Source organism: Microtus pennsylvanicus, chromosome 21 (assembly GCF_037038515.1).
Source record: "Microtus pennsylvanicus isolate mMicPen1 chromosome 21, mMicPen1.hap1, whole genome shotgun sequence".
NCBI lineage: Eukaryota > Metazoa > Chordata > Mammalia > Rodentia > Cricetidae > Microtus > Microtus pennsylvanicus.
In genome coordinates this window covers 20,008,768-20,026,253 of record NC_134599.1, presented here as the reverse complement: position 1 = coordinate 20,026,253, position 17,486 = coordinate 20,008,768, and the positions used below count along the sequence as shown (strand labels likewise).

At 43.6% G+C, this 17,486-nt stretch overlaps 1 long non-coding RNA gene across 1 annotated transcript; it reads left to right on the top strand.

Annotated features, from left to right (window-relative positions):
* Positions 1-11,662: 11,662 nt before the first annotated feature.
* LOC142839472 (uncharacterized) lies at positions 11,663-15,184 on the top strand. The gene is made up of 4 exons (XR_012908761.1): positions 11,663-12,009; positions 12,578-12,632; positions 13,407-13,502; positions 14,449-15,184. It is a non-coding gene; the product is annotated as an uncharacterized LOC142839472 (long non-coding RNA).
* The last annotated feature ends 2,302 nt before the right edge of the window (positions 15,185-17,486 follow it).

Sequence of the window (17,486 nt, the reverse complement as noted above, 5' to 3'; positions counted from 1 at the left end):
CAAGAGATAGGGAACACATGTGTGTACGTATTCCATTTTCATCTCTTCCCCTTCTAAGGTTAGCAGTCTTTGGCCATGGGGGCTCCGCTTGCTTAATTTTATGCTTAATCTCCCCTGAAAGGCCCCATTTTTAAACACCATAGTTGAAGTCAGGCTAGTGGTACTTAGGTTGCCCTTCCAGCACTGGGATGGTGGGGGCAGAAAGACCAAGAAGTTCAGGGCCCGACCTAGGCCCTCTGCGTGCGTGTGACCGTTGTGTAGCTTGGTATGTTTGTAAGGCTCCTAGCAGTGAGATCAGGACCTGGCCCTGGCCCTTAGCTGGCTTTTGGGGACCCGTTCTCCATGCTGGATTACCTTTCCCAGCCTTTATGCAGGGGGAAGAGCTCAGTGCTACCTCAACTTGATGTGCTATACTTTGTTCAAGCCCATGGGAGGCCTTCCCTTTCTGGAGAAGGAGTGGTTGGAAAAGGGGGTAGAAGGGAGTTGCAGGGGACGGGATGGGAGTGGAGGAAAGAAGGGAAGGGAAACTGTGGTTAATATGTAAAATAAATTTTAAAAAATTTAAAATAAAATTTAAAAAAGGAAGAAGTTCAAGACCAGCATTGGCTACATAGAGAATTTGAGGCCCAATTGGGTCCTGTATCAAAAATGTTAAGTAAAAATATTAGATAAAATAGTAAACATTATTTTATTTAATAATTAACAGCTATTTATGTAGTTGAATTAAGTTCCTACTCTCTTAATGCCTCACTTGGGATAAAATTTCCCCCCCTGGCTGGGCAGTGGTGGCACACACCTTTAATCCCAGCACTTGGGAGGCAGAGGCAGGCGGATCTCTGTGAGTTCGAGGCCAGCCTGGTCTAGAAGAGCTAGTTCCAGGACAGGAACCAAAAAGCTACGGAGAAACCCTGTCTCGAAAAAAAAAATTCCCCCCCTGAACCCTCAAGGGACATGCTGACATCATAATGTAAATGACAGGGCCTAAAAGCTCCTTGTTAGGCTGGAGGTGGCCCAGAGGTGGGGAATGAAGGCTGCTCTTGCAGAGACTCAAGTTCAGTACCCAGCACCCATATTGTGTGGTCCTCAAACACCTGTCCCTGCAGATTCCCTCTCGGCCCCTCTCCATAGCACCTGCACTCATACGTGCATACGCATACACACACAATTTAAAATAGTAAGAAAAGCAAATCTTTAAGGGTTCCTGTTGAACTGCACACAAATGTTTTAAGAACCCGAAGGGATATTTCATTGCTAATTATTTCCCAGGACTCCAGTATGGTTTACCCCTGGTGTACATACATCCATGCTATGTAGCTAGCACCTGCCCGGTGCTCAGGGTACAGGGCAGAGTTCTTGATGATTAAAATCCTTGTAGGGTTGCACAGCGCTTCATAAAGCACACACTCCATATTTATTTATTCTTTTTTAGTGGGCTTCCCAAGAATATTAATTGCGCTGCCCCTATAGACGGAAGACCCTGTGGGGAAAAGACCTAGTCTCCTAAAACGGTGCCTACTAGGCAGTAGTCCATTAGTGTTCTAGAGGAAGAAAAGCATTTTCTTTACCAACGATCACATCAATCTTGTTTGCACTGCCTTGACTCTAGGGAAGATGGAGTGATGGGTGGTATAATGACTGATCTGGGCAATGAGACCGTCGATCCTCTCTTAAGGCCGCTGCTCAGAGTGATGTGTGTCGGGGCAACAGCAACTAGGAAATATGGAGACCTGCAAACCTAGAAAACCAAGCACCTCCAAGTCCCTGAGGGATCCCACTTGATCTATCCCAGCTCTCTTAGATTCCACTTGGGGCTGTGTTCTAACCTGCAGTTTGCAATTTATGGCTATAGACCCAGTCCAAACTTGACAGTGACCAGTGACCGGCTCCAAAGAAAATGTGAGTCAGAACAAGTCATTTGGGAAGACCTTTGAAAGTCTGCCTCATCACGCCTCCCTTAATGACAAGTCTGAATTCTAGGAGATTCACAGATGGATTCTTCCCTGAGCTTTAGATATCAGAGCTCTCAGAGCCACGGGCAGACACAGGGAAGGGCAGCAGCTGGTACCTGAGCATGCCCACAGCCTGGCTTTCCCTGGCAGGGGCTATTGTGATGTCATGGAATCTCACTATAAAGGCAGAAGCTGTAGCTGAGAGGGGGCATAGGCTTGAGGAATGGCGCTACTGTGGGGCCTGGATGCCCCACTGCCAGCGTATCTCAGCCTGGTGTTACTTGGTTTTTTAGTTTGTGGTGCATGGATACTGGTTTCTAGGCATCAGAACAAGGGCCAGGTGGCAGCCAAGAGAAAGGTACGTGATAACCACTCTTTCTCAAGTCACTTCTCCCCATGCTGATGTCCTATAGGTTTGTCTGAATGCCTGTTCTCTGGGCCATAGGAGGACCTGGATGGAGGGCAGAGGGGAGTTGAGACATTACTAATAGATGCTTCCTCCTTTTTCTTTCTTTCTTTTGATTTTTCAAGACAAGGTTTTTCTGTGTAGCCCTGGCTCTCCTGATTTCTGTAGACCGGGTTGGCCTTGAACTCACAGAGATTCTTTAGCCTCTGCCTCCCAAGTGCTGGGACTAAGGGAGGCACTACCTGCCTTGTCTTTCTCTTAATTCACTTCAAGAAGCCTTAGGATGGGTATGGTGGTGCATACCTTTAGTCCCAACACTTGGGAGGGAGAGGCAGGAGGATCTCTCTAATTTCAAGACTAGCCTGGTCTACATAGTGAGTTCCAGGACAGCCAGGACTGAACAGAGATTCTGTCTCAAAAATTGAAGAATACGAAGAAGAAGAATATGAAGAAGAATACGAAGAAGAAGAAGAAGAAGAAGAAGAAGAAGAAGAAGAAGAAGAAGAAGAAGAAGAAGGAGAAGGAGAGGGAGAGGGAGAGGGAGAGGGAGAGGGAGAGGGAGAGGGAGAGGGAGAGGGAGAGGGAGAGGGAGAGGGAGAGGGAGAGGAGGAGGAGGGGAATGAAGGGAGGATGAGGAGGGGGAGGGGGGAGGAGGGGGAAGAGGAGGGGGAGAAAGGGGGAGGAGAAAGAGGAGGAGGGGGAAGGAGAAGAGAAAGAAGAAGAAGAAGAAGAAGAAGAAGAAGAAGAAGAAGAAGAAGAAGAAGAAGAAGAAGAAGAAGAAGAAGAAGAAGACGATGACGAGGAGAAGCCGAGGGGGAGGACGGGACGAGAAGGGGGAGGAGGAGGAGGGGGAGGAGGAGGGGGGGAGGAGGAGAGAGAGGAGGAGGAACGGGAAGAGGAGGGGAAGAAAGAGGTGGAGGAGGGGGAAGAGGAGGAGGAAGAGGGAGAGGAGAAAGAGGAGGAGGGGGAAGGAGAAGAGGAAGAAGATGAAGATGAAGAAGAAGACAATGACGATGACGAAGAAGAAGAAGACAACGACAAGGAGGAGAAGTCAAAGGGGAGGAGAAGAAAAAGAAGAAAGAAGTAGCTTCGGTAGCTTTAGGATCTATTATCAAATAGACACTGAGGAAGAATTACTAGTTATAGAGGAAGTGCTGTCTAGGAGTTCCAGCTGAAATGGAGCATTCATATGACTTAACTCTGGGGAAGTTAGGGAAAAGAATGTGGTAAGAGTGGTGTGGATATTGCCCATCGCATGGATGGGAGGCAGATGGTAGAGTGAGCTTGTCTTACGAAGAAAGATTTATAACCATATGACAAGACAAAGAAAGTCTCAGGGAGTGAATTGCAAGTGTCTATTTCCAGTGGGAGAGGGATTGTCTGAGTACATTGTTCATGTGTTTGAAACATCAGTAGATCACGGCTCTTTGAGTCTTCGATCCTCTGAGCAGACCATGAGCGGCTGGCTCTCCTACAGTCCTGCCATCTTCCCCAGACTTGGCACGCCCACCTCTTTATTGAGTCACTCCAGTGAGTGTGTAGTATTGCACTGTGGTTTCACATGCATCCCCCACCCTGCCCCCCGATAAATAATAACATTGAACAACATCTCAGGTTTATTAGTCGTTTGGAAATTCTCCTTTGTAAACTGCCTATTCAAGTCATTTGTGCATTTTTTGTTTGTGTGAATTTGTGTGTGTGTGTGAGTGTGTGTGTGTGTGTGTGTGTGTGTGTGTGTGTGTGAGCATGTGAGCATCTGGGTGTCTGTGTGTATGTTAGTGATGATCAAATTCAGGTCATTGCTCATTCCAGGTAAAGCAATGACTACATTTCTGGTGTATTTTTTCCTTGATTTTTGTTTGTTTGTCTGCTTTAGTTTTTTTTTCCTTTTGGTTCTTCAAGGCACAGTTTGTCTATGTAATCCTGGATGTCCTGGAGATCTTTCTGTAGATAAGGCTAGCCTCGAACTCACAGAAATCTGCATGCCTCTGTCTCTCAAGTGCTGGGATTAAAGGTGTGTGTCACCACCTGGCAACAGTATGTTTCTATTTATTTATTTAGTAAAAACTTTCGTTTCTCATTTTACAAACCAATCCCAGTTCTCACTCCCTCCCCTCCTCCCTTCCCCTCCACCTCCCCCCATTCACTTCTCAGAGAGGAGTCCACAAAGTCTAGCACATTGCTTTGAGTCAGGACCAACGCCCTCCCCACTATATCTAGACTGAGCAAGGTATCCCTCCAAAGAGAATGGGCTCCAAAAAGCCAGTACAAGCAGTAGGAATAAATCCTGGTCTCACTGTCAGTGGCCCACAGTCTTCCCCAGTCATACAACTGTCACCCACATTCAGAGAGCCTAGTTGGGCCTTATGCTGGTCCCCTCACTGTCAGGTCAGAGTTGGTGGGTTCCCATTAGCTCAGGCAAGCTGTTTCAGTGGGTAACCCCATCATGGCCTTGACCTCTTTCCTTGTATTCTCACTCCTCCCACTCTTCGACTAGACATTGGGAATTCAGCCCAGTGCTTTGCTGTGGGTCTCTGCCTCTGCTTGCATCAGTTGCTGGATGGAGGATCTATGGTGATATTTAAGATAGTCATCAGTCTGACTACAGGACAAGGCCAGTTCAGGCACCCTCTCCACTATTGCTTAGTGTCTTAGATGGGGTCATCCATGCGGATGCCTGGGAATTTCTCTAGAGCCAGGTTTCTGGCCAGAATGCTTCTTTATTCTAATCCTTTCTTTTCTTTTAATAGTTTTATTTAAGTATTGGATAAAAGAAACATTTCTCTAGATTTTATGTCAACATTTTGATGATCAAATACCCGTGCTGTGCAGCTGTGCACATGAGGACGATGCTATTTGGATTTAGTGGGTTATTAAAAAAAAGGCAAACATGAGGTTGGGAGTTGGATATGTTGTGGGGTATAGGGGGAAAGTTGGAGTGGGGAGGGGTGGGTATGATTATATTTTATTGTATGCATGTATAAAATATTTTTGAATTAGAAAAAATTATTGAAAAAAACCCCTTCATGTTGTGATTTGATACATTTTGCTGCCTCTTGTACTTCCTGTGAGTTGGGATTTTTCCAAAACTCATGTAGAAATATATGCATTTTCCAGGGGATCAGGGTTGCCAAGTGTGACCTTCAGGAGGGATTCATGCCATTCTTTGCAGACTGGGTAGGGTCTCCCAGGCGGGGCTCCTTACTCTCTGAGGACTGGGTTAGCTGCCACAGAAGTCGGATCCATTTTGTCTTCCGCATGCACCCACCAGCTCCTCTGCTTCTGCTGTGAGTTGAAGCTGTGCAAAGACGTCACATGAGCTAAGGACAAGCTAGCACTAATCTCTTAGACTTCTGGAACCATGAGGCCAACTAAACCCCTTTCTTCATAGATAGGCTGATGACAATACTCTATATTTTGCAACTCAACATGAACTAGAACCAGGAGGAATTTGTTTTCTGTTGAGAAGAGAGGACATACTTCATAGGTCACGATACTCACCAGGAGGCACATATTGTCTGCTCTGGTATGGCTATCTATATCTATCTATCTATCTATCTATCTATCTATCTATCTATCTATCTATCAATCTATCTATCATCTATCTATCTCCCTCCATCTCTATCTATCTATCTATCATCTATTTATCTATCTATCATCTATCTCCATCTGTATCTATCTATCTATCTATCATCTATCTATCTATCTATCTATCTATCTATCTATCTATCTATCTATCATCTATCCTCCATCGCCTATATCTATCTTTTTATGTATTTTTAGTGCTAGGGATCAAATCTGGGGTCTGGTGTGCTAGGCAAGCAGTCCACTACCTTTCTTTCTTTCTTTCGGGGGAGGGGGCGGGGTCTCAGTGTAACCCAGGCTGCCCTGGAACTCACTTTGTCACTCTGTAGACCAGGCTGGCCTACTCACAGAGATCCACCTGCTCCTGTTTCCTGAGAGCTTGCATTAAAGATACATGCCACCGCTGCCCCTTGTAAATCCCATTTTATAAATGATGCTGAAACCCCCAAACACAACATCTTTCCATAATGATCTACTTAGAGGACCCTGCTAAGTTTCTCACTTTGAATCTATTCTCCTGAAGGAATATTCTCTAAATCATGTTATGTGTAAATAACAACAGTTTTATTACCTATTTTCCAGTTCTTATTTATGACTTTGTTCTCCTTGCCTTCATTTATGAATATGACTTCCAGTACAATATTCAGGAGCAGTGTGTTGTGGGCATCTGTCTCTTTTATTAAGTCAAGGAAAGTTTTCAGTAATTCACCAGTTATGTATAATGTTTTCTGTAGCTTTTCAAATATTCTTTATCAAATCAAGGAAATTTTAGCAAGAATTGGTGTTAATTAAAAAAAATCTTCTAAAATTTTAAATTTAATCTCTTCATACTGGGTACTAAATATTAAGTATATTTCCTGCCTCTATTTAGATGGTCATATTTTTTCTTGTTTGTTTAATCAGTGTACTGAGTTGCATGAGAATGTAAGATAATAAATCAACTGTGAATTCCTAGGAAATGTATAATTCATTTGTAATGTTGGATCCAACACTTTAATTAGATTTATTAGATTCAGTTTGCTAATATTTTGTTTGGTACTTATGCAACTTTGCATAAATATATTGAGTGGTCAGGTCTTAATTAGATTTTAGAATGGTGATTGTTCCAGCTTCCTCATTTAAAACAGAAGCAAATCCACATTTCCATCTCATTAACGGAACAGACACCCTCAATGCTCATGGAGTTACAGGGGTTTTGGGAGTTTGTACTAAGAATCTGGAACAAAGACCAGATTGTTCTTTATTACACACACACACACACACACACACACACGCATGCACACACACATGCGCACACACACATGCACATACACATGCACACACACACATGCACACACACACACACACTCCAAAGGAATGTGACTAAAGTTAAGAAATTGGCTCTCAGCTGGGCCGCAGTGGTGCATGCCTTTAATTCCAGCACTTGAGAAGCAGAGACAGAGGGATCTCTGTGAGTTCAAGGCCTCTGGTCTACAGAGTGAGTTCCAGGACAGGCTCCAAGGCTACACAGAGAAATCCTGTCTCAAAAACCAAACCAAACCAAACAAACAAAAAAAACCCCTCTCATATCTCCTCTGAAATTCATAGACAAACTTGGGTAAGAGTTAATATTATTGTCCCCAGTCCAAAATCTGCAGGACAGGACAGGCTAGTAAAATAGGTATACTTTGGTGTGCTTCCGTTTTGTGGAAGGATTTGTTCCTCTTCAGGGTGTTCTGGTCTCTGTTCTTAAAGCCTTCAGCTGATTGGGTGATGCCCACTCGCAGTATGGAAAGCAATCTGCTTCAAAGTGTACTGATTCTAAATGTTAATCATATGTAAAATTACTGTCAAAGAAATGTTCTAGACTAATATATGACCAAACAACTGGGCTCCATAGCCTAGCTAAGTCGACATAAGAATTAACCATTACACTCCTTTCTCTTGCTTTGATTTATTATTATCATTCAGGCGGTGGTGGTGCACACCTTTAATCCCAGCACTTGGGAGGCAGAGACAGGTGGATCTCTGTGAGTCTGAGGCCAGCCTGGTCTACAGTGAGTTCCAGGACAGGTCCAAAGCTACACAGAGAAACACTGACTTGAAAAACCAAACCAAAAAATAAAAGACTTATCATTATTTTTAAAAGTGTGTGTGTGTATACAAAATTGTGTTTGTATAATTGTGAGTCTGAACATGAGCACAGGTACCAGCAGAAGCCAGAGGTGCTGAATCACCCTGGAGCTGGAGCTACAGGCAATTGTGAGCATTTGCTGTGTATGCTAGGAATCAAACCTGGGTCCTCTGCAAGAGCTGTGCTGTAACTGCTGAACCATCTTTCCAAACCCAGTTCTTTCTTTTCTTCTTTTCTATTTGTTTTTTTTAAGACTTATTTTTTTTTTATTGTGTATGCAACATTCCTTCCATGTGTGTCTGCAGGCCAGAAGAGGGCACCAGATCTCATTATAGATGGCTGTGAGCCACCATGTGGTTGCTGGGAATTGAACTCAGGACTTCTGGAAGAGCAGCCAGTGCTCTTAACCACCGAGCCATCTCTCCAGCCCCCTTCTTTTCTATTTGTAAAGAGTTTCATGACTTAAGTAGTTCTTACATTTAGGTTTTAACTCCATCTCAAGTTCATTTTTAAATAGGATATGAAGTAAAGACCCAACTTCATTCCTTTCCACGTGGTTATGCAGTTGTTCCAGCACCATTTGTTGAAGGTTCTTTTCTTTTTTCATTGAATGGTCATGGAGTCTCTATAGAGAACCAGCCGATTTTTAATATTAGGTTCTTAAACCACAACTATTTTTGAGCACTGTAGTTTTGTTTTGTACACAGTTTTTCTTTTTCTTTGTTTTGCTGTGTTTTTCAAGACAGGGTTTCCCTGTGCAGCCCTGCTGTCCTGGAGCTCATTCTGTAGACCAGGCTGGTCTCGAACTCATAGAGATCTGCCTGCCTCTGCCTCCCGAGTGCTGGGATCAAAGGTTTATGCCACCACCACCCAGCTCTGTACAAAGTTTTAAAATCAGAAAATATGGGCCTTCCAACTCTTCTTTTTCAAGATTGTTTTGGCTCCTGAGGGACCTTTGTAATTCCACAGGGATTTTTAGGACAGAGTTGTCATTTATACAAAAGAGGGGCTTGGATAAGAATTGTGTAGTATCCCTACAGAATCTATAGATTGTGTTGGTAATGTCATTTTAGCATCAAACCTTCCAATCATGAAAAAGAATGTCTTAATTACTATTTACTTTCTACAACAATGTTTTGTAGTTTTCTATCTCATGACATAGCTACCTCCTAAAGACCCCACCTACTAACACTATTACCTTGGGGTTAGGGTTTCTACATATCAAGTTGGGGGATAGCACTGGACCCAGTGTATGTCGGGGGAAGTTCCCTGGTATTTCTAATTTGTTGGATGTTTGTTTTTATTTTTCTGCACCAGTGATATGACATGACAGTTTCCTACTTATGCAGCTAGTATGGTGTAATGTATTGATCCTTATTTTATGTTTAAATAACTATGTGTTATTTAAAAAATCATCTTCACGGTGTATCTGTTGTATATGGCATTGTTCCATAAGAATAATTTCATAGAGTAAGTGTTGTACATTGAGCACAATCCCCCTCCTCCCCACTTGTCTTCACTGTCTCCCCATTGGTTCATTTACTCTTGCAGGTCATTACACAATCCCCCTCCTCCCCTCTCGTCTTTACTGTCTCCCCATTGGTTCATTTACTCTTGCAGGTAATTACATTTCTGCTTTAGTGGCATGGTTACGCTTATGATTTTTTGTATCTATATAAAATCTAGGAACTACAAATGGGAAAGATCATTTGGTGCTGGTCCTTCTGAGGCTGGCTTAGCTGGCTTCAGATGAGCCCCAGGTACATCCCTTTTTCTGAAAACTGTGTAACTTCTTCTTCATGACAGAAAAAAAAATCCATTGAGTATACAGACATATTTAACGCCCATTCCTCTGCGGCTGCTCACATATGGCTCCATAACTTAGCTGTTATGAATGGTGCTGCGGTAAACGCTGATGTGCAAGTGTCTCTGTCACATCAAACATCCATACATTGTTTGAATAAATTCCAAATATTTATATTCATCATCATTCTGTAAGATCTCGCCTACCCAGTTAGGTGTACTATGTTTACGTTCAATAGCAATTTCTCTGCCCTATCTTACATTTTTGAGTAGTTTTGCAAAGTGTAAGTCAGGATGGGCGGTTGTTTTCTTTTAGCACACTGAAGAATTTATTCTGCTATTTTCTGATGCCTGATATTTCTGAAAACACACCAGCTCTTCACCTCACTATTCATGTGGCTATGATAGCTCTTTTATTTGGGGACAAGTATTAGAATTCTTTCTCTTCCGCTTCCAGCAGTTTTGAATGTACTTAACTCAGCTGTTCTTCGGCATCTGCCGTCACAGCTCTTACACGACGTCAGTGCTTCTCAGTTCTCACAAGTTCCTAGTTATTAAGTCCAAGGACAGACTGCTTCAAAGCAGTTTTCAGAGCTGCAGAGATCAGTAAAGCACTTGCTTGGCAAACATGAGGACCCGACTTTGATCCTAGAATTATGTAAGACATCTGTGTTCAGCAGCACACGCATGTAACCTCAGCACTGGGGTTGAGGGTAGAGACAGGTGCACCCTTGGGGCTCCCTGCCCAGTTAGTTTATAAACTTCTTAGCAATGAGAGGCCTTGTCTCAAAAATCAAGGTGGATGGTACCAGAGGAATGACACCAAGGCTGACTTCAGGCTTCCATGTGCACCCGCCACATAGGCAGACACACCCTGTACACTTGTGTACCCACAGGGACAAGCATACCCACGCGCAAACATACATAAAAATAAAGCAGGTTTCAGAGTCTTGGAAAACTGAACAGAAAATACTGATTTTCTATGTAGTTCAGTGTTACTGATCTTCAAGTAATGTCTTGCTACATTCTTGCTGCCCTTGCCTCCTGGGCTCTTATTGCTGTATCTCCTATGCTCGTTGGCTCCACTGTCCATACCCTCTTCAGATCTTTCACCACATGGGAATTTTAAATTGACTAGGAGAAATTTTTAAATAGCCATTTCGCTGGGATTAAAGGCATTCATCAGCCAAGTTCAGATGTTTGTTTTGAAGTGGGGTTTCATTCTGAAGCCCAGGCTAGCAAGGAGTTTGCTAGATATCCTAAGATGGTCTTGAACTCATGGCAATCCTTTCAGGTCACCCTCCAGAGAGGAGGGTTTCTGGACGAGCCACCGTAATCTGGCTTTGTAGGGGTTTTGAAGCCTAGGAATTTCCTCAAAGGCATTTCATTTGCCTTCAAGGATGGCACCTTCAATCCAGAAACACTTTATAATTCACGGTTTGAAGGTAGTTTGAGGAGCACTCAGATAATGTGAACTCGACGCTGTCTCAAGTCTCCTAAGATAAACATGCCCGTGAAGGAGTTTGTAGACTGTGTTATTAAAGTGGGAAGACCCATTCTAAATGTGGGCAGCATGGCTCCAGGGACTTTGGTGTCAACGAGCTGACCGCCACTCATCTCTCTCTGACTAGGGCTGGAATGTGACCAGCTAAGGCCCGCTTTCCCCACCGTGATGGTCTGACCCTTATTTTCCTTATGAATGCAAGTCTCTAGAGTACAGGACTCATACACACAATAATCTAGGACTAATTTGTATGTGTGTACATCCAAGTACAAATGCCCATGGCACGCGTGTGGAGGTGAAGACGACTTGTGGAAATTGCTTTTCTTCTTTTACTCTGTGGGCTCCAGAGACAGAACTCAGGTCATTAGACTTGGTGTCAAACACCTGTGCCTACAGGGCAATCTTGCTGGTCCCTTAGTATACTTAATAAATTATTCACACGTAATTTGATGAGATGTAACTAATAATATGGTTACAGATGACAACCGTGTTGATACCTGATATAAAATGTGTCAATATCCCATAGATAAGGTGAGAAGTGTTGTCCATAAAACCCCCAATCTAGAGCATAAACTTGACTTTGTTTCTTTTTGTGTGTTTCTCTAGATTTCGAAGAAACATGAACAATTCCAGAAACATCAACTTACAGGTCAAAATGATTCTCTCCCTTATTGATCAGCTCAAGGCTGGTGACTGATAAACCGTGGGCCATGCTTTCAAACTCTAGTCTTGAACAGCGGGTGGAAGAAAGTGGAAAAAGAGGGTGTTCCTGGAGAGTACCCCCATCTTTCTGACATCTTCACTTCCAAAGTCATGCAGACAGCTCCATAACTCCTACATTGTTTGCTTTCCTCGGGCTTCTATGTCCCATACATTTTCATGGAAAGCCCAAAATATGGGGAAGGAGAATGGACAAAAATTAACTACCAAGAGTTTGGTGAGGGAGGTCCATCTCCTTATTTCGCTACCACGGATGTGGATGTGGGGTAGACATCTTTAAAGGAAAAGATGTATTGGGAACCTTTGTGTCCCTCACTACTGCATTCCGGGGTCACTTCTAGTACATGATGAAGACAGTATAGTTTGCTTGCAAAACAAAACTTGATAGCTGGGCCGTACCACTCATCAGTTTCACGATGTGACTTCATCTTTGCTCCCCTAATTGTTAGATGATGTCAGTAGTCGCTATGCTCATGGTCTCTTTACTCCTGTTATAGTTTCACAGCTGAAAAAAGCTGGAATGATGAATATCATTGAAGCTGATCTAACACAGTAAGCAGAGTCTGTCTCCAGACTGTCCTATGACAAATACCATGATGGCTGATTTCATGTCAACATGATCCAAACTGGCAGCATTTTGGAAGAGATTGCCCTCTCTAGATTGCCCTGTGGACAAGCCTGTGCTGCTTTTTTAAATTTTTTTTTTATTTTTGGTTTTTCGAGACAGGGCTTCTCTGTGTAGCCCTGGCTGTCCTAGAACTCACTCTGTAGACCAGACAGGCCTTGAACTCAGAGATCTACCTGCCTCTGCCTCCAAAGTGCTGGGATTACAGGTGTGTGCCACCACTGCCCAGCTACATTTTCTTAATTGATGATTGATATGGGAAGGTCCAGCTCACTGTGGGTGATGCCACCCATGGACTGTTGGTCTCAAGTAGCACAAGAAGGCAGGGTGAGCAAGCCATGAAAGCAATCCAGTAAGCAGGGTTCCTCCACGGCCTTTGCATCAGCTGCTGCCTCCTGGGTCCATCTTGCCCTGAGGTCCTACCATGACTTCCGTCAGCAATGGAGTGTAACCTGAGAACTGTAAGCTGAAACAAACCCTGTCCCCCTAAGTTTGTGGTCATCATGTTTCAATACAACAATGGAAATCCTAGCTGCAACACCATCTTAACCGTAAATGCTGTATGTAAAATCCTGGGACTTTTACTTCATTTACTGTGATAGCAATTGCCTCCTTCCTAAATTAACTTCCTATTCTTATTGGCTGGCTTACTGGTACTTTAATATCACTTCAATTCTACTGACATCCCCTTTTGTGTTCAGTATTTCAGGACCCTCTACTGGCTGGAGCCAGGAATATATATCCAGATCCATAGACGAGAGTTTTCAAAAGATCTTCCAACATTTGGAAAATGCAAGGTCAGGAAACAGAGTTTCTGGGTAGGGGAGAGAGAGAGGGAGTAAAAGGAGGGAGGTAAAAGAAAAGTGAGTTTGAGCAATGGAGAATAATATTTTAAGCTTTATTTTTTCCATGTTTTATATGGGTATTTTACTTGCATGTGTGTTTGTGCACCACATTCATGACTGATGCCCACAGAGGCCAGAAGAGGGCATTGGATCCCCTGGCACTGGAATTACAAATGTTTGTAGACTACCATGTGGGTGTTGGTAAGCAAACTTGGGTCCTCTGGAAGAGCAGACACTACTCTTAACTGCTGAGCCATATCTCTAGGCCCCAAAGTGTGTGTGTGTGTGTGTGTGTGTGTGTACACATCACATTTACTTAGGTATTTATTTATTATTTTTGTGCATGTGTGCACATGTGTACCACATCATGTACATGGTGGTCAGAGGAGAAGCCACAGGAGTCAGTTCTTTCCTTCTAAGATGTGGGTCTTAGGGATCGAACACAGGTCTTCTGGCTTAATGGCAAGCACAGGTTGTGCATGTGTGCATGTGTGTGTGTGTGCATGTATGTGTTTGCAAAACTTGGGTGTCATTTCTGGGGAGCCATGCAGCTGGATTTTTGAGATAATTAGCCTTGGCTATCCAGTGAGCCCAAGGGCATCCACTTTTCTCCGCTTCCCCAGCACTGGGGCACTGTGTCCCTTTCTTTTCATGTGGGTCCTGGGGATGGAACTCAGCTTCTCTTTTTGTACAGCATGCCCTTTCCTCACTGACTCACACATCTTGCTCTTGGTGGAGGGATTCTTTACATAAACAACTGATGTTTGTGAATGCAACCCCTCCTTTCATCTCTCCCTTAGACGAAAAATGGTTTGAACTTGAAACAACTACTCTCTCTCTTCTTACTAATTTTATGCCTACTGATCCCAAAGAAAATGAAAACATTTCTTTTTGTCAGGTCAACACTTATGAAAACCTTAAAAGAGTCCCAAGATTGGTCTTCCTCCGGCTCTGACATTGTGGGTACGACTGGAAACCGTTCTTCTGACTCCAGCATGTCTTCTGTATCATATAGTGACAGCTCGAACCCATCGCTTCCAGTCTTTCCTGGAAGAGCAACGTGGCAATTCCGGAGCCATAGCTTCCCTGCTTTCTCCCGAAAGGAACCACCTGCTCCCAGGAGCCGGGGCTCATCCCTGCCTACTTTTCAGAAGACAGATCTTAAGAAATCTCTTTTAAATGAGAGCCTAGGCCCTCTAGTATGGGCTCCACTCCAGCTCTCTCCTTTAGTCAGAGGAGAACTGGAAGGACACATGTCTCATAAGGTTTCTACTTTGCGGGCACAAGCGGTGCCTCTGCCTGTGAAGAAATCCCGGGGAATACGTAACGAATTGATGAATGTACAAGGAGTCCCTGAACAAGGGCTCCCTAAAACTCAGTTACCTACACTCCTCCCTCAGAGGGCTGAGAAAAATATCAACCAATCTCCAGATGCTCCATCGTTTTCATGTCCATGTAAACATTGGGGTGAATTCTGAATTAAGCAGGACGGAAGTGTCACAGCCGCTGACCTCAAACAAGCAGTTACAGTCTGCAAATGACCACCAGGTTCTTAGCTACAACCCTGTAGTTATATCAATGGGCACTCCAGCTCCCATTAACATAGTTCAGCTTTACTGAAAAATGATCCAAGGCATGTGTTAGAGCTGAATATAGATCAGAGGGTCCTCGGTCCTCCAGAACAAAGGATACAGCCACAAAGGGCACAAGTAACTGACGTGGAACTGACAGCCCAGGTACCATGCTCAGCCACGGACAGCATAAAGGTCACTCCAGTGGCACTGCTTCAGGTTATGGGTTTGATGGGAATGATCCCAGAATCACACGTGCAGGTAGATAGACTGTGTGGGGTTTCCCCCGCAGCCACCAAATCAAGCAGAAACAGTGAATCTAACTCCTCAGCCATCAGATCAAGTAAACAGTAAAAATTCTTCAGTATTCAGCTACGGAATCAAAGAGTATGGCCTCAAGACAGAGTCCAGTCACAGATAATATGAAGGTAACTCCTGCAAAATTGCTTCACATCATGGATTCGGATGATTAATGAATTACACCCACATGTCATAGAACCAGCAGAAATAGCCCCAAAGTCATGGAATCGGCAAAGGTGGATACATTGCATGGCCACCAAGCCATACGACCAGAAGATAAGAGTCTTATCAGTCTTATCATTCTTACAAAATGAGGAATCTATAAATGTAACACAACAGTCGTCTCTAGGAGAGGTAGGTCCTGAAAAGACAAAGCCAGAGTCAGGGCCACAAAGTCCATCCCCGAAGGAACTGATTGAGGAGACACAGCCCCCAAAAGTGAAATCTGTGCATTTCACACAGCAGCTAAGTATCAAATCAGATCCTCAGATTATATCCCGGCCCACAGCAGCTAAGTATCAAATCAGATCATCAGATTATATCCCGGGGCCAAATCTTCCAGAAGCAAAACTGCAACATGTGAAGCCTGTGGAAGTAAATGTAGGACCATGCTTGCAAGCTGTGAAATTCTCTGATCTGACCCCTGAGCCCAAGCACCAAGGTTTCAGATGTACACAGGTCATACCAGGTATTCACTTTCAAGATAGGAAGTCTGAGGGACTTTTGCCTGAATTATTTTTTTCTAAAATAATTCAAGAAGAAAAATCTGTAGGGTTGCATCTTGAGCCACAGTCACAGCAAGTAAAAACCTCTCCATTAGCACTAGGGCTTCAGAAAACAAAAACTTTGAACTTAACATCAGAGCCACAACCTCAAGGAATCAAAACTGTGGATCAAAACAAAGATCCACCGGTTGGAAGTGTAAGATCCATTCAGTGGATACCAGAACCTGAGTTCCACAGCATGAAGTGTTTAGGGTTAAATTATGGGTCACAATCTCAAGGTGTCAAATCTACAGAACAGAAAACATCCATACAGTTGGGAGGTGTGAAGCCATCAGAGACGGCTGTAAGGCCAAAACTTCAAGAAGAAAAATCTGTGGGTTTTAACCTTGAATCACAAGTAAACCATACGAAGACACCTGAATTGTCCCCAGAACCAGAGATACAGAAAGGAGAAAACGTCACATCCAATTCAGAACCACAGCCTCAGGGGATTAAAACTGTGGATCAAAACCAAGATCCATCAGTTGTAAGTGTTAGATCCGTTCAGTGGATACCAGGACCTGAGTTCCACAGCATGAAGTGTTTAGGGTTAAATCGTGGATCACAATCTCAAGGTGTCAAATCTACAGAACAGAAACCATCCATACAGTTGGGAGGTGTGAAGCGACCTGAAAAGACTGTAAGGCCAAAATTTCAAGGGAATAAATCTGCAGATTTTAACCTTGAGCTACAGCACATAAAAACCCCTGAGGCATCCCCAAAACCAGAGTTACAAGAAGGGGAAAACTCAGAGCCACAGGCTGAGTGTGTAAAAAGTGTGGCATTACACCACGGATCACAGCCACAGGCTGAGTGTGTAAAAAGTGTGGCGTTACACGACGGATCACAGCCACAGGCTGAGTGTGTAAAAAGTGTGGCATTACACGATGGATCAGAGCCACAGGCTGAGTGTGTAAAAAGTGTGGCATTACACCATGGATTACAGCTTGAAAATACAAAATCTGTTCAGTGGATCCCAGCGTCTGGCTATCAAGCTAAGAAATCTATGCTGAATCTTAGGTTACAATCTGAAGATGTCACGGCTAAAGAGTTAAACCCTTTGGCACAACTAAGGAATGTGAAGACTTCTAATGAGTTGACTACAGGGCTGAAGTTACAAAGTAAACAACAACCTACAGGGTCAACCCCGGAACAACAGTCTCACGGGTTCAAAACCATTGATTTTAAATCGGAGCGCCAGTTTAGAAGTATGAAAGGATGTGACCCAAACTTAAGGTCAAAGATTAACAATATAAAATTCACATTTGAACCCAGGTTTCACTTAGAAGTCACAGGCTCTC